Consider the following 26,361-nt stretch of genomic DNA (forward strand, 5'->3'; position numbering starts at 1 on the left):
TCTTTTTGTTTGTCTGTGTCCTGCCCCCAGAGGTGGAGCCTACAGAGGCAGGCAGGCCTCCTTGACCTGTGGTGGGCTCCACCCAGTTCAAGCTTCCAGGCTGCTTTGTTTACCTAAGCGAGCCTGGGCAATGGCGGGCGCCCCTCCCCCAGCCTCGCTGCCGACTTGCTGTTTGATCTCAGACTGCTGTGCTAGCAATCAGCGAGACTCCGTGGGCGTAGGACCCTCTGAGCCAGGTGCGGGCTATACTCTCCTGGGGCACCGTTTCCTAAGCCCGTCGGAAAAGCACAGTATTCGGGTGGGAGTGGCCCGATTTTCCAGGTGCCGTCTGTCACCCCTGGAAGGGGAACTCCCTGACCCCTTGCGCTTCCCGAGTGAGGCAATGCCTCGCCCCTGCTTCGGCTGGCGCACGGTGCGCTCACCCACTGACCTGCGCCCACTGTCTGGCACTCCCTAGTGAGATGAACACGGTACCTCAGATGGAAATGCAGAAATCACCCGTCTTCTGCGTCGCTCGCGCTGGGAGCTGTAGACCGGAGCTGTTCCTATTCGGCCATCTTGGCTCCTCCCCCATTTTGATAAATTATTCAATAGAAAGAAATAAAAAAGAAGAGCCAGAGTGACAGAGGAGTTAGAAAGGAGCAGGAAGACCACTGAATTATTGTTTTTCCCTATACTAACTCAACCTTTTATTGTCCCATTCTTAAATAATACTGTAGAAATAAATCAGCAATTGTCTCCCTAATAGATGATTGTCTCAAACGATAATTAGAATGTCTGTTGACATAAGGTCAAATCTCACAGATGACTCTGAATTACGCTCATTGAAAGCCAAGTTGACTCATATTTTCAGATTGTAAAAGAAACTCATTTAATTATGGATAAGAAGACATGTAGATGCACATGTAGATGCACACATACTAACAGATTTCCTTGAGAACTCAGCAAAATAAAGTGGGCAAAGTATCCAAAAGTATAATAAACATATCTTTCAGGTAAAAATAATTGTTCTTCATAGATTCCTGCTTACAACATAATAGACATGTATATGATTTTGGTTCCAGACACTAGATCCTCAATTCAAATTGGCTGGGGAAAAATTACTTTTTCATATAAATTATGATCTTTGTGTTTAATATGGTTAGCTAGCATATTCTCTCAACCAATGGTTCTTGAATCATATTGGAAAATTCTTAAGAGTACTGGGAAGAATGAATCCTTTTCCTTGATTGCAAAGTTGATAAAAACCAATTTAAGCTTCCTGATTACTTGCCAATTGAATGTGAATTTGTCTCGTTTTTTTATGATGTCTGTGAGAATGGGATGAAATCACTGAATGAGGAAGAAGACCAGAAGTTTTGGAATGTTCTAAAACATAAAGCTACTGGTCAAAATCTTAAAATTGTTTTTATAATAAGAATCGAATAAGTGACTGCCTGTATAAAGTCTTGAGAATTTTCATCTCAAAATCGTTTCCCTAATTGGAATAAATCAGTGAAAGATCCTATTAAATGAACCTAATATTTAGGATATGATGGTCTTTGAATTTGTCATTTGCTAGGTAACAGTCCTCAGTTGTACAATCAAACACTAATCTAGGTATTGCTGTGAAGGTATTTTGTAGATGTAATTAAAGCTCATAAATAGTAAAGGATTTACTAACTAAGGGAGATTACCCTAGATAACCTAAGTTGGGCTGATTCAATCAGTTAAACGACCTTAAAAGTAGAGCAGAGGCTTCCTCGATGAAAAATAAACTTTGTTGATGAATAAGGACTTTAGCCCATGCCCAGGAGTTCTGGAATGCCCTTCCTGTTGGTCTGCCCTATGAATATGGGGCTCGCCTAACCAGCCCCTATACTCACATAAGCTAATTCTTTACAATAAACATTTTAATATATCTCCCCTGCTAGTTTTGTTTTTTTTCTGATTGAACACTTGACAGTTACAGGTATTGGTACCAGCAGTGGTCCTAGAGGAACAAAGTATTAAGAATAAATTTTGTGAATTTATTCTGGCTCTTCTGGCATTGGTTCACTAATTCAATTTATGATAAAGTCACTAATAATTCAAGTTCCAGTGGTAAAGAGACCATTGGTAGTTCATGGCATGATGTAGCAATAGAGATATACAAAATATAGCCTAATCAAATACCTATAGAATATGAGGTTCTCAGTGACCACGTATTTGCTAAGTTAGACCATTTTAGTCAAACTAGAATATATAATAAAATTGGATTGACTAACTGCTCTAAATTGCATTGGAAAAAGTTAAAAAAAATGAGTTCAGGGTTTCAAATTCCCAGATCAATATTTGCATAAAACACCTGAAATAATCTATGTCTGCCTCTAAATAAATTCTTATCTCTTAAAGAAGAGTCAAAGTTGAAATTTCTGAAAAGCAAACACAAAGTTTCAGCCTGCAAGTTATTGAATTACAACACACATTGAATTCTCATTTTCTCAGGTGTTTTTCCATCAAGTGTGGGTATTGTTTGGGAAGGAATGGAATGGAAAAAAAAAAAATAAGGACAAATAGGAAGATCCCAATAAAGCTGGGAAAATCAAATATTTAATTTATCTGACTCTTCTTTAGTAGTAAAAGTAGCCCTTTCATCCCTATGAAAGGAAGTTGATTCTCCTTTGCCTAAAACCCTGTAAGAGACTTCTCTGAGGAAGTTTCCTGGCAAGGGAGGCACTGCTGATTATCTTCAAGATCTAACTCCACAACCCCTCTTTACTTCTAGACATATAAATAGACACTAGTCCTAGCAGACCCCTAAAAATGACACAATTTATGTTCTATGGGAACATGTATTGCATAACAAAGGAACTGCACCCATGTTTTTCATTTTATATAGAAAGAAATTTGGGGAATGTGTATAGAAAGGGATCTTAGGAATGTTGACTCATAGTAGAAAAAATATAAGGTTGGATCAGGTCCAATTTATTGAAACAGGCCCACTAAGTAGAGATTCTGCATTTAATGTTTTAGCTTGAGGGGTTAGAAGGGGTGCCAATAGTCCACCTGCCTGCTTGGCAGAAACATTAACCCAATTGTAGCCAACACTAAATAAAGTTGAAATGCCAGAATTACCTTACTATATTGTGGAAGAAAGTGTCCAGAGACTTAAGGAGATTGAAATGTTATCTTTCAAGTCCTGTTACTCAAATTACAAGATTCCAGAAGACACACTTTTTACCATGACAGTGAGAAATACATTTTCGAGAGAACACTAGAATCTTGGAATCATTCTGGTTGCTTGTCTCTGTAGATCAGAAATTATAGCTGGAACTGCTATAATTAAAGCTGAATCCACAACACAATGGGGACAATGAGATCCTAGACTGGCAGGGGTCAAGTGGTGCCATTTAATTAACAAAGACAAGGGTGTGCTTATCATAATGAACAGTGAAGACAAAGCAGTTGTCAGAATAGTTTGACTCACAGATACCTATAGAATTGGCCAGATGATCATAGTATCCATAAAAATAAATACGTAGGCCGTCTATTAAATTCTTACATGATCTGTACAGATAGGGAGTTGTAGGTCGAGCGAACATAAGTTTAACTAGAATAACAAAAACAGAGTCAAAACCCCTCCAGTCAATTTCTAGATATAAACTAGTTTATTAACTCAGAATACCTTGAATACACAAGGAGGTTGGGCCTTTTTAAGGGAGGACCCCATTACTCTGCTAAAATATTGTATGATTAGTCCTTTTTTTAGACTTCTCCAAAAAGACTTACACCATCTACCAGGGTGACTGTACATTGGTTGGAGGAAAATAGACTTTCTAGGAGTTGCCAAATACTGGCTCTGATCTGACACTAATTCCTATAGCCTCAAAACGTCACTGTGCTCACTCAGTCAGAGTAGGGGGTTACTACATAGGTCAAGTGATGAATAAGGTTTTAGGTTAGGTCCATCTTAAAATGGTTGTAGTGGCTCTCCAAACACATGTATTGATTATTTCTACATTTCTGGAATACATAATTGGAATAAAACTACTCAGCAATAGGCAGAATCTCCATATTGGTTCCCTGTGTAGTTAGAGCTATTTTGGTACACAAGGCAAAATGGAAGCCACTAGGACTTCCTTTACCTACCAAAATGTTGACCAAAAGCAATGCCATATTCTTCAATGGATTGTGGAGATTAGTGCCACCAAAGAGGACTTAAAAGATGCAGGGATGGTGATTCTACCACATCAGCATTTAACTTGTGTATTTTGCTTATGCAGCAAACAGATTTTAGAGAATGACAAAAGAGTATAGTAAGTTTAATTACGTGGTGACTCCACAGTTTACATTATGAATGGCTTCATTGTTTCAGAAAATTAACATTTCCTTGGTACTTGGTATGTTGTTACTGATCTGGTATTTTAAAAATATACCTATTAGTAGCCACCAAAATTGATTTGCTTTCAGCTGACAAGCCATCAATGTACCTTCACTATTTTACCTTAAGGGTATATCAGTAAGCAAGTCTTCCGTTCTAATTTAGTCCACAAGGGTTGTCTTTCTCTTCCACAAGATATCATAGCAGTTCATTATATTGATGTTATTATGCTGATTGGACCAGGTGAGCACTAAATAACAATTAGTCTAAATGTATGGGTAAGGCATTTATGTGTCAGAAGGTGGGAGGTAAACCACTCAAAAATTCAAGGGCCTTCCATCTCAGTAAAATTTCTGAGTCCAGTGGTCCAGGGCATTATGAGGTATTCCTTCTAGGGTGAAAAATAAGTTGCTACATCTCTTGCAACTGAAAAAGAAGCATGACACCTAGTGGGCCTCTTAGGATTTAAGAGGCAATATAGCCCTCATATGGTTATGATAAAGCAAGCTGTTTCAAAAGTGACCCCAAAAGCTGCAAGTTTTGAGTAGGGCCTGGAACAAGAGAAAATGTCCAGGCTCCCATGCAAACTGCAATAACTATTCGTGATAAATGTATCTCATATATTAAAATAAGCTAATGTTTTGAGGAGGCAATAAAAGTTATAACTTTTTTAAATTTTTTAATATTAGTCAAATATGGAGATTTTCCTGTTGTAAGTTTGTTAATGTTGAATGCTTCTTTATACACCTCAGGAGATAATTAAAAATGCAAATTGATAGAATGTTTGCTGCTATTATTTCTGCATATTACATCTTATGGACAGGTGACTGCTTTTTATGACTATACTTAAACAAATGACAGTTGCTCTCTGCCTTTTTACGTAAAGATTTTAAAATAAATGATTTACTGAAATATCACTTATTTTTTTTTTGCTTGTAGTGGATTCTGATAAAAAAAAAAAATTCATGCTGTGTGACTTTGAAAATGCCCTTTACTGGCAGCCAGCCTTTATTACAGCATTACTGTTTGCTGGCATTAAACAACACAATCAGGGGCCAATTTAAAGTCTAGAAGTCAACCTATTTGAGATTAAGAGGCTCCCTATATGGCATTATTCCCTTAGATGAATATACAATCTTTATTATTCCATAAATTTTGCTTAGCTTAAATCCTAGAAGCACTTATGTGTATTACATCACTGTAGATAACATTTTATGTAGAATTTTCCAAAAAGGAACTTTGCTATATCTCATAATATCTAGTGATTTAAAACATTCATATTACAAGTCATTCCAACATGCTACATTGGAGTGTGATGAGAGAGGACTGAAAGGAACACCACACTCAAGGTATTATATATCTTATATAGATGAGTTTATTAAGTAGAGATAAAATGTACTTTTACAGGGAGATTCACAGAATTTGATAAGTACTACATTTCCATTTCCAATAAGCTCAGTATTGAATCTTTTTCAGCATTTCTCTAGGATTCTGGAACAGAATACACTATTTCAGCATTTGAATTTAGAAAGGGTATTATTTATATTAGAATTAAATTTTGTTAGTGACTAAAATAATTATTACTTCTCCATTAAAGAAGTTATTCTTATCTCAGTTTTTGCTTTGAAATTATACACTAAGTATTAAATACAAAGAAAACAATGTGAATATTTCTAAACTTATTTTTATGTGGTTAAAAGTACAAGGAATCCATTAAAGACATTAAAGACATTTATTCATAATACATAATACATAATAGCTCAATCCTTAAACATGTGTTCCACAAACCACTGCCATCGTTGCAACTTTACTGTTTTGATAAGCTTATCTACCAAATCTGAATTCCTAATTGTTTCACGAGGAAATGAAGACATTGGTGCCAAAAAGAATAAAATGGAAGAAAAGAAATACATGCTATAGAAAAGCAGTATCATGACATATTTATAGGCCTTCCCACCCTGCCTCATATGGCTTTTTGTGTTGATTCACAAAATTTGATTATACATTAAAGAAGCTGGAGAAAACATTTGGCATTCTTAGATAAAAATTTAAAAAAATCTTTATCTTAATCTCTTTATGCGCACACAGGAGTGCTACATGAAACTTAACATGCCAGCGAATCCAAATTTAAATTATGAATCTTCACCTCAAATAAGCTCTCAATTCTTCCCAACAATATTTTAATTACCTCCCCTTTTGTACAGTCTCTCTGCCTTCCTAGAAAATAATTCCACACCCTACTCTCTTTCACTCTCCAACACCTCCTCCCTATTGTCATTTTCAGATGATAAATTTGCATCTACTTCCAGAACAAAACTTCCCTGACTCCTTCTACCACCTCTACCTCTATCCATATACCCTGCTGTTTTTGCTGATACTATGAAGCTGTCCATTCTCCAATCTAATTCAACCCCTCCATATGTGCAGGAGATCCCATACATTTTAGCTTATGCAAATAAATTTTCCCACTATGCATCATATTTCCCCTCTTCTCTGGATTATTCCCTTCTGCATACAAACATTCAGACTTACATTGTTTTCCCACCTTAAATATTTTCTTGACTCTACTATGACTTCTTTGTTTATGATAACAATAATCCCATTTCTCTGCTTCTCAACATGAAGGTCTTATATACAGTGCCTACATTAAAGTTGTACTTTACACAACTAGATTTAAAGTAAAAGAATAGAATAACATAAACTATGCCAATACTAAGGAAAATAAACCAGCCTGGGCAAAATGGCAAGATCTGATCTCTAAAAAATATATAAAACATTACCCAGACATGGTGGTGTGCACCTGTGCTTCCTGCTACTAGGGAGGCTGGGGCAGGAAGATCACTTAAGTCCAGGAGTTCACAGCTGCAGTGAGTTGTGTTTGCAATCCAGCCAGACTGGGTTACAGAGTAAACTCCTGTCTCAAAGAATAAATAAATAAAAATAAAAATAAAAATAATGGGGCTTGTCACAGTGGGTCACACCTGTAATCGCAGCAGTTTGGGAGGCCGAGGCAGGCAGATCACATGAGACCAGGAGTTCTAGACCAGTCTGGCCAACATGGTGAAACCCTCTCTCTACTGAAAATATAAAAATTAGTGTAGAGTGATGGTGCATGCCTGTAGTCCCAGCTACTCAAAAGGCTGAGGTGAGAAATCGCTTGAACTCGGGGGATGGAGGTTGCAGTGAGCCAAGATAGTGCCACTGCACTCCAGCCTGGGCAACAGAGCAAGACTCCTTCTCTAAATAAATAAATAAATATGAAAATAATAGAGCACAGTGGTTATTTTATATCAGAGATGGTAGATTTCAGAATAAAAAATGTTACTAGGAATACAAAGGCTCATTTCAAAATGATTCACTAAGAACCAATAACAATCTTAAACATTTATATACCTAATAACAAAGCTTTTCACCTTCAGTGCGAAATAATTTGATTACAGTCCTCCCTATCTAATCTGATGACAGCTCTCATCTTCCAAGTAGTTAGGTCAAATTCTTTGACGTTATTTTGGATCCTTTATTTAACATCTACAATTAATTCATCAACAATATATTGTTGTTTCTACCACCAAAATAGATTTAGAGGTCCAACGCTTCTCATTGCCACCACTGCCTTTACCCTGATTTGTGTGCCATTTTCTCTTGCCAGGATTACTGTTGTAGTCTTCCAGTTTGCCAAATTGCTTCCATATTGGCCCCTCCTTTCCCAGTGTCTACCTTTGATTTTGTTTATTGTTTGTCTATTCCTACTTGTATATGAATTTCAGGAAAACTTGGATTTTTTTGTTTATTGGAATTTTGTTTTGTACCTAACTAATCCCTAGAAAATAACAAATATTCAATAAATTAATGTTTAATATTTTTGTTTAAATGTTATTTTTATTGTCTTGAGTGTATACATGCGGTTATACATAGGACTAAAAATTGTGCTAGGATTATGTTATTTTCTGTCTGCCATTTGCTTTAAGGCTGTCTCAAACTCGTTGCAACATTATTAGGGACAAATTTGAATATTTTTCTCTTTACACAACACTGAGGACTTATATTGTTTTCCCGTGTTCTAAATTATTCCAAGGTTTTTCTTTTCTTTTCTTTTTTTCTTTAATTTTAGAGATTTTCTTTCTAGAGCTATTTTCTCTCCTGATATAGTTTGGCTGTGTCTCCATCCAAATCTCATCTTGAATTGTACTCCCATAATTCCCACGTGTTGTGGGAGGGACCCTGTGGGAGAAAATTGAATCATGGGGGTGATTTTCCCCATACTGTTTTTGTGGTAGAGAGTAAGTCTCACGACCTATGATGGTTTGATAAGGGGAAACTCATTTCCCTTGGTTTTCATTCTCTCTCTTGCCACCTGCATGTGAGACGTGCCTTTCACCTTCCACCACGACTGTGAGGCCTCCCCAGCCATGGGGAACTGTGAAGTCCAACAAACCTCTTTCTTTTGTAAATTGCCCAGTCTCAGATATGTCTTTATCAGCAGCGTGAAAACGGACTAATACATCTCCCTTTCAATCTGTAGTGGTCACACTGTTTCTGCTGCATACTATCACCCTGGGAGAGAATACCATTGTTTTTAGTAAATTTTGAAGTGTTTACTGTGGTTTACTGCATAGTTTTATGTTTCTCACAGTTTTAGAATTACTCTTCATAAAATAAAATCTTATAGCTATTTAAGCTTCAATCCGGTATCCAAAATCTTCAAAGCTTTGATATCTCATTATTGCAAACAAATGTAATAATTGGTGGACATCTAAGGTAGCCTGATGATATGAAAAAGAAAGATGATGGTAAACAAAAAAAAAGAAAAAAATACCAAAAACAAACAAAATTCTTCCAGAAACCAGTATTATCTGAAATTCTCAAATTAGTTTGTGCAAAAATAGCAGCCGAAGGGGCAGGGGGAACATTAAGTATCAGGTAACAACAACTCAAATTGCTAATTTCTTATCATAAATCATGGAAGATAGAAGGAAATGGTACATCATTTTCTAGGAGCTGTAAAGAAAGCTTGTCTGTATTTTTCCTGTATTTGATATATCCTTCAGAAATTAAAATGAAGTAAAGACATTCTCAGATGTAGAAAATCTAGAGATTTAATTGCTAGCATACTAGCGCTAAACAAAATTACTGAAAAGAAAACTTCTTAAAACAGTGGAAAAATGGAAACACTTGGAACATGAGAAACAGAACAGGAGAAACATTTGATTGAAATGATAAGTAGCTATATAAATTGAATAAATTTTTTTTCTTTTCAGTTCTATGAATTTGTCAGTTGAAAAAACAAAACATTTTTTGATAGGGTTTTACATCTATGAAGATATAATACACAGTACAAACATAATACAGAGTTTAGGTAAATGGATCAATATATAGTATTTTTCCTGTTTTCCACTTGAGTTAGTAAAATATTAATACTAAATAGACTCTAAAAATATATGTTATATTTTAATCTTTAGAGTAACAACTTAAATATACGCAAAGGTATATAAGTGAAAAGAAAATGGGTAATGAAAATAAAATGCTACAAATAATATTCTATAAACTCACAGAAAGGAAGAATAGAGAAATAGAAGAACCAAACAGAAAGAACAAACACAATATAAACAATAAAATGATAAACCTAAATCCTGCTATTTCAATAATGTTAAATACAAATTGTCATACATACAAAGATAAATTTTTCAGAGAATAAGAACATTACTCAATTATAGCTGCATGAAAGAAATTATCTTAAAATAGAAAATATGTAGTTTAAATGTAAAAGGATCTAAAAACATATAATGTAAACAAAAACTTAAAGAACACTAAAGTGGCTATATTAATAACAGAGAAAGTAGACTTCAGAGAAAAAAACAAACAAAACTACCAGGCATAAAGTACATTATTACAAAATGACAAATAGATCAATTCATTAAGGGGACATAACAAACGTAATTGTGTATGCTTCAAAATATATGAAGCTAACACTGAAAAATAGAAAAATCTAATATTACAGGTATCAACACCAATCTCTCAGTATTAAACAGAAATAGTAGACATAGTTTAAGTATCCCTACAGAAAAACTGAAAACTACCATCAACCACTTGGATCTAATTTCAATTTATATAACACTCAATGAGCAATGTGCATTCTTTTCAAGTGTACCTGGAACATTCACCAAATAAGATTGTTTCTGGGATTGTAAAATTACTACCTATTGGAGGCTATGCTTATGACCCAGGTGATGAATTCAATTGTACCCTAAACTTCATCATTACATAACATACATTTGTAACAAACCAGCACATGTACCCCCGAATCTAAAATAAAAGTCGAAAAAGAAAAAATGATAAAGTAAACCCTGACAGTTTTAAAATGAAATCATACATAAGTTATCTTCTCTGATCATTATGAAATTAAACTAGAAGAAAAAAACAGCAAAATTTCCAAGCATGTGGAAATCAACTGTTTCTAAATAAACCATGAGTCAAAGAGGAACTAAAAATAATAGAAAATATTTTGAACTAAACTAATATAAAAATACAAAATATCAAAATTAATGGGATACAACTAAAGCAGTTCTTCACAATATTAAACATTAGAAAATATTGTTTAATACATGACCATATAATTAATACAGAAAAATGCATGAATCCAAATTTAATATTTATTCCTGATGAAAAACTCTCAGCAAACTATAAATACAAGATAACTTCCTCAACCTGATAAAGGACTTCTGTAAAAATCTATAGTTCATATTATTCTTAACAGTGAAAGGTGGAAGACCTTATTCCTAAAATTGGGAACAAGAGAAGGAAACCCCTTTCCCTCTCCTGCTGGAAATATTGGTCAATTTACTAAGAAAGGAAAAAGAAATACAAGATCTAACTCTTAGAAAAAAAGAAATAAAGTACTACATGTTCAAATAAGACATGACTGTCATTGTAGAAAATCAATTAGAATCTTTAAATATACAATTAAAATTAATATGTGCATTTATCAACGTTACAAAATACAACACAATACAAAGCCAACGTAAAAATCAACTATATTTATTTAATATAGCACAGAACATTTCAGATGAGAATAAAAAATATTATGCCACTTACAATACCTTCAAAAATAAAATATTTATATATAAATCTAACTAAACATCATAAGGAGTGTGAATTAAAAAGGGTATATTTTTCTGAGTGTAATTTGAACTTTTAGTTGATTTTGAGACACTCCAAATTAGATTTAAAGATTATTCTAGTCAATGCCCCAGAATAACTACATGAGAGCAATTAGTAAGATATTGATTCAAAGAAGTAAAAAAATATGTAGTCCTGGAATAGAATTATGAAAAGTGGCTAAGCCTCATAATATGTGTTAAACATACACATCAACAAACTTGCTTATGGATTGAAGGTAAAAGGGGAATCAAATATAAATTGAGATGTATGGGCATGACAATTGTATAACTAGCATTGCTATTTACTAAAATGAAGAAGACTATGGAGGAATCATGTTATGAGGAAGTCATCAAATTGCAATTTTGGACATGTTAAGTTTGAAATAGTTGTTTTCCAAGATTCAAATTGAGAAATAAAATATACCAGAAGTAAAATATAGTAGAACTTAGTAGAGAGGTCAAAGTTCTTATTTCAGCCAAATAACCTAGAGTAAGCATGCTTAAGAAACACACACACACACACACACACAGACACACACAAACAGTTGAAAACAAAGTCTGGAGACAGTCACCATTTTGTACCAAGAAAGAGAGGCAAAAGAAAAAAAAAAAAGAAAGAAAAGCAGGTAGAGGGGGAGTGGCTAGTAAAGTAGGAAGAGACAACAAAGTAGTATATCACTTTAGAAACAAAGTGAAGAAAAATGTAGAAGCATACAAGAGTTTATATAAGTGGTATAAATATATAGTATAAAATACTCTTAAGAGTTTGAATTGACAACTGAAAAGTGAACAATTAAATTTAGCAAAATTAGGTACCTCTGATAAGATAGTGTGATAAGGGTTTGGTGTAGATTGAAAATGAGATAGAAAAAAGAAAAATAAAAACTGTGTATAATTTTTTTTAGAAAACTTTGATATGAAATGTAATAGAAATAAAGAGCAGAAAATAGGAACATACTGTTGATGGAAAGAGACATAGAAAGACTTTTTTAAATGAAGATAGATATTACAGCATGTGTGAATGTTGACTGGAATGGGCAGCCACTAAAATGGAAAAAAAATAATGCTGAAAAATAAAGGTGTTATACAGGAACAAATGACCTGGCTATAGTAGAGTGGATGAGAACAAATGCACAAGTTGAGTAGCTTTTTTTTTATTGTCATCTATTGCTACATAACAAATCACTCCAAATTTACTGGCTTAGGAAAGATTGTATTGTATCTCATAATTTTGTGAATCAGAAATTTGAGCAAGGCTGGGATGGATAGTTTTTTTGCCCTAGGAGATTTTGACTTAGGTCATTTCAAAAATGTTTTTATCTCGTGATTGGTGCCTAAGCAGACATGACTGGAAGGCTAGGTTTAGCCAGGCTATTGACTGAATAGCATTCACGTAGCCTGTCTAATGTATCAATCTCATAGCAGTCAACAATTTTGCATGCGACTCAGGGGCATCAAGGAAAGAGAATCAAGAGTCCAGACATAATCTGCAATGTATTTTATGACATACCTCAAAATGTACAGAACATCGCTTCTGCCACAATATAATGTTCAATTCCTTGCATCCAACTAGATTCAAGGGAAGATACATTAGTTTACCTGTTAATGGAGGCATGTTGAAGGATGTGCAGTTATTTTTAATGCACTTTAACCTTGCAATGTCATCACCAGATTTTAGTAGCTGTTAAGTATTAAAAAGCTTTACTCTATTTGAGGATTTATTTAGTGTTTACTTTAAAAATATTTACTTATTAGATTTTTTAATAGAAAGATCTTATTAAATACGGTTGCCAAAATCTCTTTGAGTTTTAGACCTAAAGTAATTCTATTATTTTCTTTTGAAGTAAATACCTTTTTGTTATTTATATTAAATATTAAATTAATTGGTAAATTACAGCGTATTTGATACATATCAGGTGTTAGCTTATGGTACCTTTTGGCATTTTCTTTCCAAATCAGCATGCATTTGCGAAGTACTTCAAAATTAAATCAAAGCTTAGCTCAAATTACAGACAAATTACCTTCCATACAACCTTATTGTATTTAATAAAGTCCAATTTACCTTGCACAAAGTGGTGTGTGTGTGTGTGTGTGTGTGTGTGTGTGTGTGTGTGTGTAAGTTGACAAAAGTCATTACAGGAACAAAGGAAAAGGAGTAGTCAAGAAAACCTAAAATACTAGGAAAAGAGTACAACCCATGAGCAAGAAAAAGTAATAAAAATGGAGAAAAAGAGAGGGAGGAGAAAAACCACAAAGTATAGTAAGTCTACTGCTGTCATAATTTGTCAAATATTTTTTATGACTAAATTTCTCATTCTGAGATAATTAACATTTCAGGTGAAAACTGGTATGAGGAAAGGAAGAGGGATGGTTGACAAGACTGCAACCAAGTTAGGTGTTGTGCTGAGACCTACTTCAGGAAAAAAATGGAATGAACAGTCTACAATTACCATTATCCCAGTTTGGAATTAGTAAAATGGTTTGATGACAGTTAAATAAGATCCGTGTTTAATACCCAATAAAATAAAATAAAATAACATATTTTTTAAAAAATTAATGACATTGAAATAACATATCTATTCAAATTGATACATTTTTGAACAAAAAATAGATGGTTAAATTTGTTTTTTTGACAATCAAGATGATTGATTTTAAAAAGAAGTTCTGATGCCAATCTTAGAAAATACTGAGAGAATTTAAAAATGTATATGACTTCCTCACCAAACTACAGATTAGTATGTCCTGTTGCTGTTTGCATCCCATCTGTGAATAATGTGAAGAAATACAGCTGCTTCTGAATTAAATACTCTTCTTCCTAATTTGCATCTTTATTTCACTAGAGAAATGATTAAGAGATTTTTTTAAAAAGCACTAAAACAGATGTCATTGAGAATGACCAAGTTTTACAACCTAAGTTGTAGTTCATAAAACTAGTAAAAAAAATGAGAGTTATATATCCTTCATTGACTCAATCACTAAATGAATGACATGAAATATATACAGAGACCAAAGAACGCCTTCCTTTCTAAATTGTGTGTATTTGTATGCGAGTTTGTGTATATGTGGGTTGCCTTCTAAAGTAGAAATACAAATACATCAAAGAGATTCAGACTATGCTCCTTAAAAGTTAATGCATATAGCAAACTGATAAAACCAATGATTGATCTTCCTGTCCCTAATATTTTACCCACAAACCCTCCACACTTGAGCTGATTCTTATTAAAACAGATCTGCTCATCTTTTCTTTTTACATTTTTCTTGCTCAAAATTATTTGGGAACTCCTCATTAAAATAGATTTTGTAGGCCAATTCTTTGATCTTAAAAACCCTAACAAAATGAGGTACCAATATATCGTCTCATTTTCCACTACCTCACTATCTTACTTAGCCACAATGTCCTCTCACTTAACACTCATGTTATTCTTGGTGCTCCAATGATCTTCTCCTGCTGTTTACTTTCAACAGAGTCATCATTCAAAGGTCAAATCAAATGCCACATCTGCGAATGCTCCTCTAATTTTCTCTACTCTGTCAAAATTCACACATTCCTTTGATTATCACATTTTTTGTTTATTCCTTATAACATTTAGATAATTTATCTCATATTAGTGGTAATTCTGTAAATCTGCTCCACGTAGTAAAACTAAGTCTGCATCTTTGTCAAATATTTGTGCCCCTGTATCCCACACAATTGCTCATTCAATACATTCTTTACACATCAATGCTTATATTCATAAGGAATAACAGCTACCTGTACAAAAATGATTTATTTAACAGCAGAAGCTAATAAATTGAAGAGGAGAGAAACATAGCTAAATTTATCTTAACTAAATTTAGAAAGTAGAATATTTACAATGAGACCATGCATCCATGAGTAATTTTTGAGAAGGTGCATTTTATGTTAAGAATTATACTTTAATTCTTTCATTTCTTAATTTCAGGCTATTTTGAATTGTATTACCAATTAGATTTCTCTAATAAAAAGAAACATAAATAGCATATATGTATTTTTATATCCTTGATATTCTTTTGGTAGTTTATAACTTGGTACTTTTAAGTGACATTTTAATAAATTTTCAAATTTTAATTATAAATTTTTTAATTAAAAATGACCTATAGAATGTTATAAGCATTTAATTAAAATAAAAATATATTATCCCCAATGAGGTAGAAAACTGCATTCTAAATATTCATTTAAATTATATTTTCATTTCTTAAGCAATTGACTTTGAAATACTTTCCTTGAAAACTGAAGCAAAAGTTTCTGTGACATTTCCCTGAAAAGCTTTAATAGTGAACAATTTTATTCCTACAAAACATATTTAATTGAATATATACAATAAAAACTACATAAGGCTAACTTCAAAGACTAATATAGTTATTTTATGTAAGTATCATTAGCATTAGTCCAAAAATGGATATTTCTAAAAAGTATTGGGAGAGATCCTTAGGTGATATATAATTCATTATCATGGAGTACAATTGTAAAGCAAGTTTTTAAACTGTTTGAAACAATGGTGTCTTTGTGGATATAAATAAATAAAGTATTTGAAAATCAATGAAATATACTAGATGCTTTGTCATATAAAACTTTCTAGTGCTTTTAATGACATTTATGTTAAACCTAGTTATATTTTGTTTCTTCAACTTATTAGTGCATTAAATATTGTATTTGACACAATAATGTATACAAAGTTTTGTTAGAAAAATGATTTCTGAAAAGCTTTTTTTAGGTCAATAAAGAAAGTTATCCTTGTTTCTTTTAGGGTATTTTAATGATAGTGGTGCCTCTGGAATTGCCAAACTATTTCAAATGTCAGTGTTCCATAACTGGTAATAGAACTTTGTAAAATAACAGCTATTAAGGCTTCAGGTTTATGCTAAATTTCCAGCTTTGACACATATATTTAAAGGCAATAAGACTAGAGACTCTAATGGCTAAATTTATTCAACATCAAATGAAAAAAAAAAAACCTTCAAGTGCAATTTCTCCTTATGTGTAAAAGAGAATATTTCAAAGTGTTTGTATGAGTTTATTAATATATACTAATCCTTATAATAAAGCAAAATAATAAACATGACACTTTTAAAATTTAACATACTTTTATCTTAGAAAAATAGTCTGCCATTTTATAAAAGAATATATATAATTTCAAACATATTGTAAAATAGAAGTATTTTCACTATGTATAATGAAATGAAATTAAATGCCCAAGTTTTAAATGGCCAGATGCTTCGTAGTAACTATACACATAAGAACCATCTATCATTTATTCCTCCCCACCTGGCCAGTTTTTTAAAAGAGGCATCCTGCAATTAGGATCCCAATATTTGGACTTGTGTGTTTCACTCATTATTCTTATTAGCTGCTTTAGCTATTGCAGTAGTTTTATGGGGGCAAAAATAATATGTTGTAGTTTTTTTTGACAGTCTTTACAGAGTCATTTTCTAATAAAATATTTTTAAATGTATGAGTTTGTGTGAAGTAAAATTTTACATGAAAATAAGTTTATATAAGAGCAATTTGATATCCCCCATTATTGAAATGACAAGCCTGTAAGACCATTGCATTATTTGTGATATAATGCAGTCAATTCTGGTTCATCACTTCTTAGTAAAATTGAAATGATATTTCAAATTTTGAACTCTAGAAAATACATTTAAGATGAAACTCACTTTCTCCAAATTTTCCATCATATACATATATAATTAAGATTTTTATATTTTTATTCAAGATCTCAGTAATACCCAAGTCTGTAAGAGCTAAGAACATTAAACCATTTAACAAAATGTTGTAAATGAATGATGTGCAAGACATTATAGTAAGCATTTTGTATGACACAAAGGCAAAAACCATATGGTTCCTGCTCTTAAAAATTTCAAGGTCCAGTTAACAGTATCAGTCACAGAAACACTGAATTAGTTGGTAAATTTGGCAACAAACAGAGTGGGAGAGAAAACAAGAATTAAAAATAACGGTTTTATGAGGATCAGAAAATATCTTAAAAAGAAGGAAGAGGCATCAAAGAGAGAATCTTATTTTCCTAAGTAGAGAAAGAGGTGATAAAAATTTTGACTGAACTATTTAAAAACTCAGACACTTATCTATATATATTTATACACAAATGTTAGAGTTTGAAATATCACACCCAGCTGTTAGAAGACATCAAGTTTACACTTGCAAATGATAGAAACGTTAATATTAGAAAATTTAATTTTCAAATGTTCAATTAGAAATAAAAATAACAAGAACTAGACAATAAAATAAAATCATCACAAAACCATAACCTATCTTGGAAGGGTTTATGCTTGAGATGTAGGGTGAACAGAATAAATTTGGGAGGTGGAGCAAGATGGTCAAATAGAACCCTTCAGCAATTGTTCCCCCTACAGAAACACCAAATTAAACACCTATCCATGTAAAAAGAAAACACCTTCATAAAAAACAAAAATTAAGCTAAGTGATCACAGTACCTGGTTTTAGCATTGTAACAAGGAAAGACACAATGAAGATTATAGGAACGACAGTTTCAACAGTGCCTGCACCACCCCTCTCTCATCCCCAGGCAGTGCAGCCACGGCAGAGAATCTGTGCCTTTACGAGAGGGACAGCAAAGTGATTGTGGAATATTGCATTAGAACTAAGTGTTGCCTTGTCACAGTAGAATACATTACTGGACAGAATTCTGCTGGTGCTCATGGAAGGAGCATTTAGACCAGCCCTGCACCAGAGGAGAATTCTCTTCCCTGGCAGAAGAAACCTGAGTCTTGGCCCATTTCACTACCACCTAACTAAAGTGTCCTGGGCCCTAAATAAATGTGAATGGTAATCAGGCCACAGAGACTGCAGTCCTTGGGCAAGCCTTGGACATTGTGGACATGGGGTACAGCCCAACACAACACCGGCTGTGGTAGCTATGGAATTGCATGCATCACCCCTCCTCCAATTCCAAGAAGTACAGGGTGCAAAGAGACTTCTATCTGGGGAAAGGAGAGGGAAGAGTGCAATGGACTTTGTCTTGCAACCAGATACCAGCTCAGACAGAAAAATAAAGAACCAGGCAGAATCCTGAGGCCCCCAGTTTTAGACCTCTGCTTCCCAATGGGAATTCTAGTCCCACACCAGGCCAGAAGGGAATCTGCTGCCCTGGTGTAACAGCATCCTGACAGGATTCACCACCTGCTGACTAAAGTAGCCTTGGACCTTGAATAAACATGAGCAAAATCCAGGCAGTAGCAGCCACAGGTCTTGGGTGAATCCTGCCTGGTACTATGTTGGTCTGGGAGGTTCTCAGCTTTGGGTGTGAACCAGTGCCGTGCCAACTCTGGGAGCCACATCAGCCCTGTCCCAACTCCAGGCAGCCTAGCCAGAAGAAAAATTTATTATTCTAGGGGAAAGAACTGGAAGAGAATGAGGGATTTTACCTGGGAACCATGAAATTTGCTCTTATTTTCCCCAAGTTTACCATAGCTTTGTATCTAAGAGTCAGCAAGAGTCACAGCGTACCTTGACTTAGAGTCCCCCCAGCGTTGAAACAGCTGCAGTGACCACAGGCGTAGGGAACTTAACATTCAATTCCCTTAGGATTTGGGGAAATGCCTTTCTCGAGGGTGGGTTAAAACAAGACCAGACTACAAAGACTGAAATAAACACCTATCTCTGTAATGCCCTGATATTAATGAAAATTTACAAACATAAAGAGGTTCCAGGAAATATGATCTCACCAAATGGACTAAATAAGGCAACAGTGTGACCAATCCTAGAGTAGCAATGATATGTGACATCTGAGACCAGGAATTCAAAATAGCTATTTTGAGGAAGTTAGATGAATTTCAAGATGCACAAGGAAAAAATTCAAAATTCTATCAGAAAAACTTGAAGAGTTTGAAATAATTTTTGAAAATATAGGAAATTCTGGAGTTAAAAAATTTAATTGATAAACTATAAAATGCATCAGTGTCTCAACAGCAGAATTGATCAAGCAGAAGAAAGAATTAGTAAGCTCATAGGCTATTTTAAATTATACAACTAGAGGAGAAAAAAGAAATTAATTTTTAAAAATATGCTTACAGGATTTAGAAAATAGCCTCAAAAGGGAAAATTTAAGTGTTATTGATCTTAAAAAAGATGTATTCATATAAATAATAAAGAACTTTTCAAACAGAGAAATACATAAATACCTAGGTACAAGAAGGTCAAAGAACACAAAGAAAATTCCACCTACGTAAAACTGCCCCAAGGTATATGATAAACTCTCAACAGTCAAAAAACAAAGAAAGGATCCTAAAACCACCAAGAAGAAAGAAGCTAATAACAAATAAAAAAGCTCTGATATATCTGGCAGGAGACTTGTGTGGAAACTTTACAGGCCAGTTGAGAGTGAGATGATGTACTTAAAGTGCTGAAGGGAAAAACAAACAAACAAACAAAACAAAACCAAAAAACTATTCAACCAAGAAGACTATACGCAGCAAAGTTTCTCACCAAATGTGGAGGTGATGTAAAGGCTTTTCCAGACAACCAAAAGCTGAGACTTTTTATCAACAACAGATCTGTCCTACAAGAAATGCTGAAGGATTTAAACTCACGGGTAAAAGTAAGTAAACAGACAAATTCAGAATACTCGAATATTGTATTTGTGATGTATAAACCACTGGTATCCTTAGTATGAAGACTAAAAGACAAACCTATCAAAAATAATAATAACAATTTGTTAATAGAGAGACAATATAAAATATATGAACAGGGACAACAAAAAAAGGTAAAAATGTAGGGGAGATGAAGTTTAAGTGTAGAGGTTGTTTTTTTTTTTAATTTTCTCTTTGCCTGCTTGTTGTTCTTTAATTTTCTTTGTAATCAGAGTTAAGTTGTCATCAGTTTAAAATAATTGCTTAGAAGATTTTTTTTGCAAGTCTCATGGAAGCCATGAAGCAAAATTCTGTAAGAGATACACAAAAAATAAAAAGTATATATTAAAACATACTTCCAGAGAAAATCACCTAGAAATCACCCACAAAGAAAACACACACACACACACACACACACACACTCTCTCACACACAGAAAGAAGGAGAGGAGTTACAAAACAATCAGAAAACAAATAGCAAAATGTCATTAGTAAGTCCTCACCTATTAATATTAATCTTGATTGTAAATGGGATAAATTATTCAATTAAAAGGCATAGAGGGGCTTAACTGATTTTAAAAGAAAGATTCAATTATATGATGCCTACAGTAAACTCATTTCACTTATAAAGACACACACAGACTTAAATGAAGGGAAGGAAAAATATATTTTATGCAAATGGCAATTTTCTAAAAAGCAGGAATAGCTATACTTGTATTAGATAAAATAGATTTGAAGTCAAATACTATAGAGACGAGAAAGTCATTATATAAGGAGATAAATTAAACAAGATGGTATATAATAGTGTGTGTGAACATGCAAACACCCAACACTAGAGCACCCAGATATATAAAGCAAGTATTATTAAAGCCAAGGAAAGAGAAGACCAAAATACAGTAATAGTCGTAGACTTTAACAACGTACTTTTAGCATGGACCAGTCTTTTGGACAGAAAATCAACAAAGAAATATCATACAATAGATCAAATAAATGTAATAGACATTTACAGAACATTTCATCTCACAACTGCAGAATAAACATTCTCATTAGCACATAAAATGTACTCTAGGATAGACCATATGTTGAACAAAACTAAAAACAGCAAAAATCTCAATAAAAACAAAACAGTTAAAATTATATCAAGTGTCTTTTCTGACTGCAATGGAGTACAACAAGAAATCAATTTAAAAAAGAACTCTGAAAACTGTCCAAATGCACGAAACTTAAATCACATGCTCCAGAACAACCAATAGGTCAACGAAGACATTTTAAAAATATATCATTTTTTGAAACAAATAAAAATGAAAATACAATATACTAAAATCTATGGGATACAAAAAGAGCAGTACTGAGAGTTTTTAGACTAAATATCTACTTCAAAAAGTAAAAAGATTTCACATAAACAACCTAACCATGCATCTCAAGGAACTAGAAAAGTAAGAACAAACCCAAACCCCAAGTTAGTATAAGAAAAGAAATAATAATGACCAGTTCAGAAATAAAATTGACTAAAAAATAATACGAAAGATTAGCAAAATGATGGGGTTTTTAAAAAGATAAAATTGACAAACCTTTAGTTATACTGAGAAAAAGAGAAGACTCAAAACACAAAGTTTGAGATGAAAAATGAGATATTACAATTGATACAACAGAAATTCAAAATACTTCGAGACCATTATGAATAAATATATACCAATACATTGAAAAGCCTAGAAGAAATAGATAAATTTCTAGACACACACAACTTACCAAAATCGAACAATGAAGAAACAGAAAGTCCGCACACACCAAGAACAAGTAATGAGATAGAAGCAGTAATAAAAAGTCTCTCATCAAAGAAAAACCCAGGACTTGATGGCTTCATTTCTGAAAACTACCAAATATTTAAAGAAAACCTGAGACCAATTCTACTCAAAATATTCCAAAAAATTGAGGATAGAATACTTCCAATCTCCTTCTGTGAAGCCTGATACCAAAACCACATGAATACACAACAACAACAAAACCACCAGCCAATTTTACTGATGATGAACATACATGCAAAACTCCTTAACAAAATACTAGCAAACTGAATTAAACAACAAATTTTTAAAAAATCATTCATTGCGAACAACTGGGATTCATTTCAGGGATGCCAGAATGATGGTTCAACATACACAAATCAATGAATATTAATAAAATCAAGGATAAAAACCAGAAGATTTTTTAAGTAGATGCTGGAAAACCATTGAATAAAATTTAACATCTCTTCATAATTAAAACTCTCGACACATAGAAGGAACACACCTCAAAACAATAAAGGTCATATATGACAAATCCACAGATAGCATCATACTGAAGGTGAACAAAAACACTTTCTTCTAAATCTGAAACAAGACAAAGAGTCCTGCTCTTACCACTTTTATTCAACATAATACTGGAAGTCCTAAACAGAGCTATTGGACAGAGAAAAAAATAAAGGGCATCTAAATTAGAAAGGAAGAAATCAAATTGTTCTTGTTTGCAGATGGTATAATCTTATATTTAGAAAAACTTAAAGACTCCACCAAAAGAACTATTAGAACTGATAAATGAATTTGGTAATATTACAGGATACAAAATCAACATACAAAACTAGGCAGTATTGTTATATGCCAACATACTACCAGAGAAAACATCTTTTTTTCCGAAAAAGACATAAAATAAGCAATCTCATTTATAATATCTACCAAAAATTAAAATACCTAGGAATAAATGTAACCAGATAAGCAAAAGGCTTTTACAATAAAAACTGTAAATTATTTATTAAATAAACTAGAGGGCACCCAAATGGAAAGGTTTCCCATGTTAATGGATTGGAAGAATCAATGTTGTTAAAATGTCCATACTACCTGAAGCAATGTACAGATTCAATACAATCTCTATCAAATAGCAATGACATTCTTTGCATAAATAAAAAAGTTCTAAAGTTCATATGAAACAACAAAAGACTCAGAAATAGCTAAAGCAATCCTGAGCAAAAAGAATAAAGGTGGAGGCTTCACATTACCTGACTTCAAATTATATTATAAAGCCGTAGTAGCCAAAACAGCATGATAATGGCATAAAACAGATACTTAGACTAATGGAACAGATTACAGAACCTAGAAAGAAATCCACTAATTTTTGGTCAACTCATTTTTTACAAAGACACCAAAAACATACATTGAAGTAAAAACAGTCTTGTCAATAAATGGTGCTGGGAAAACTGTATATTCATATATAGAAGAATGAAGCTAGATCTCTATCTTTCCTCATGTATAAACAGCAAATCAAAATGAATTAAAGGCTTAAATGTAAGACCTGAAACTATAAAACTACTAGAGGAAAGTTTTGGGGAAATGCTTCAGGACATTGGTATGGGCAAAGATTTCTTATTTAAGACCTCAAAAGCACAGGCAACTAAAGCAACAGTTGACAAATGTAATTATATCAAGCTAAAAAGCTTGTAAACAGCTAAGGAAACAACAAAATGAAAGGAAAACCTACAGAATGGGAGAAAATATTTGTAAACTATTTAACTGACAAAGGATTAGCACCCAAAATATATAAGGAACTCACACCAGAGCAAACAACTAAATAAACTGGTTAAAAACGGACAGAAGATGTGAACAGATATTTCCCAAAGGAAGCCATACAAATGGCCAATGGGTATATAAAAATGATCAAAATCTTAAATCATTAGAGAAATACAACTCAAAACCAGAAGAAGAACTCATCCCAGTTACAATGGCTATAATCGAATAGACAAAAAAACAACAAAAGCTAGCGAGGGTGTGGACAAAGAGGAATGCTTGTACATGTTGGAGATAATGTAAATTAGTATAGCCGCTATGAAAAATAGTCTGGAAATTTCTCAAAGAACTAAAAGTAGAACTACCATATAATCCAGCAATCCTACTGCTGAGAATCTATCCACAAAGAAAAAAAAAATCAGTATATTAAAGAGAAATCTTCACTCCTATGTTCACTGCAGCACTGTTCACAGTAGCCAAGATATGGAATCAACCTAAATGTTCATCAAAGGATAAACAGATAAAGAAAATGTCATATACATGGATCTAATTCTGCTATAAAAAATGGAATCCTGTTATTTGCAAAAAAAAAGGATGAAACCAGCTAACATTATGTTAAATGAAATACGTCAGTCACAGAGAGACAAATGTCTCCTCTTCTCACTCATATGTGAGAAATACAAAGATTAATAACATGGAGGTGGCTGGGCGCGGTGGCTCACGCCTGTAATCCCAGCACTTTGGGAGGCCGAGGCGGGCGGATCACGAGGTCAGGAGATCTAGACCATTCTGGCTAACACGGTGAAACCCCGTCTCTACTAATAATACAAAAAATTAGCCGGGCGCAGTGGCGGGCGCCTATAGTCCCAGCCAGTGGGGAGGCTGAGGCAGGAGAATGGTGTGAATCCGGGGGTCGGAGCTTGCAGTGAGCCGAGATGGCTTCACTGCACTCCAGCCTGGGCGACAGAGTGAGACTCCGTCTCAAAAAAAAAAAAAAATTATGTGGGTGGTAAATAGAATGGCGGTTATTAGAGGCCAGAGAGGATTCTGGGATGGGTGGAGGAGGGGTTGGTTAATGGGTACAAAATGTAGTTTTACTGAAGGAATAAGATCTGATGTTTAGAAGCACATAGGCTATAGTTTAAAGTAACTTAAAATACTTTACTATCTATTTCAAAATAACTGGAAGAATAGCTTTGAAATGTATCCAACACAAAGAAATGACACATATTTAAGTTGATGAATATCCCAGTTTTTCAGATTTGAACATTACATATTGTATGGTTATATCAAAATATTATATTTGTGACATAAATATGTACAACTTTTATGTATACATAACTTAAAAAAATTGGTTTTACTATAAATTCCAGTGTGGTGTGCATGGTTTCAATCACACTAGCAATTTTAGTAGGAGTTGAATACAGAGGACTGGTTATCAAATTCAGATATTCAGGTATAAGAAGTTACAACCTTCTTATAAAATAAACAAGTAGAATCAATTATTTATTGATCCATTTGTTAATTCATTTTTAAAGGGAGAACTATGCACCAGGAACTGTGTGCTAAACACGGTATAGTCAAGAAGACAGACACTCCTGTTGCTATCTCTAACACTTGAGTTCAGTGGCAAATATGAAATTTAATAATACATGTGGTGAGAAGTAAGACAGTGAAACAGGCTACTAGGAAAGCTCACCTAGCTTAGAAAGCTTTCGAGAGTAATAAAGTATAAGCTGACACCTTCAGAATGAGTGGTTTTGCCAGTTCATGAAAAATGTGCTGTGTATTAGACACAGCTCACTCAAGGAGAGGAAAACACATGTGCAAAACCTATATCTCGATTATAGAGGAAGAAAAGAGGATGTTGAGAAAGGACCTATGCATTTTTTTCAGAGATGCAATCCTGTATTCCCTTGTAAATAAGACAGAGTGAATCACCAAACAATTTTAGGTATTGGATCAAATTAATCTGCTATTTTAATCCTTAAAAAGCTTTAATAAAGAGATTTAAGAACTTGTGGAGAGTTTGGGTTCTTGAGCTACAATCCTCAAACTGGGGTAGAAGTTTCAGGTTATGGTTAAGGTTATGATAAATGCAGCAAGGTCAGGTCCCTTTCCTTCTTTTTTTTTTTTTTGAGAAGGAGTTTCACTCTTGTTGCCCAGGCTGGAGTGCAATGGCGCAGTCTTGGCTCACTGCAGCCTCCATCTCCTGGGTTCAAGCAATTCTCCTGCCTCAGCCTCCCAAGTAGCTGGGATTACAAGCATGCGCCACCACGTCCAGCTAACTTTGTAATTTTTTAGTAGAGATGGGGTTTCTCCATGTTGGTCAGGCTCATCTCGAACTCCCTACCTGAGGTGATCTGCCCGGCTTGGCCTCCCAAAGTGCTGGGATTACAGCCATGAGCTACCGTGCCCGGCGCCCTTTGCTTTAAAGTCTCTTCTTCCTTATTGAAGGTAAATGGAGACAATATGGGCCCAACCTCATGTCTGAGGCAGAGTAGGGCAACACTGACATGAGGAAAAGGAAAGGGTTCAAAATTCTAAAATGGGGGGAAAAGGGATGTCATTTTCACTTTCACTGCTTTTAAGATTCTCTCAAAAGAGCCTCTTGAAAAGGGCTCAAAGACACACTATCAGTTTAGAATAATTATTCTTTTAAATTAACTTAATCGTAACCTACTGAAGCTTTCTGTGGAAGT

This window comes from Pongo abelii, chromosome 14 (assembly GCF_028885655.2).
Source record: "Pongo abelii isolate AG06213 chromosome 14, NHGRI_mPonAbe1-v2.0_pri, whole genome shotgun sequence".
Lineage (NCBI taxonomy): Eukaryota > Metazoa > Chordata > Mammalia > Primates > Hominidae > Pongo > Pongo abelii.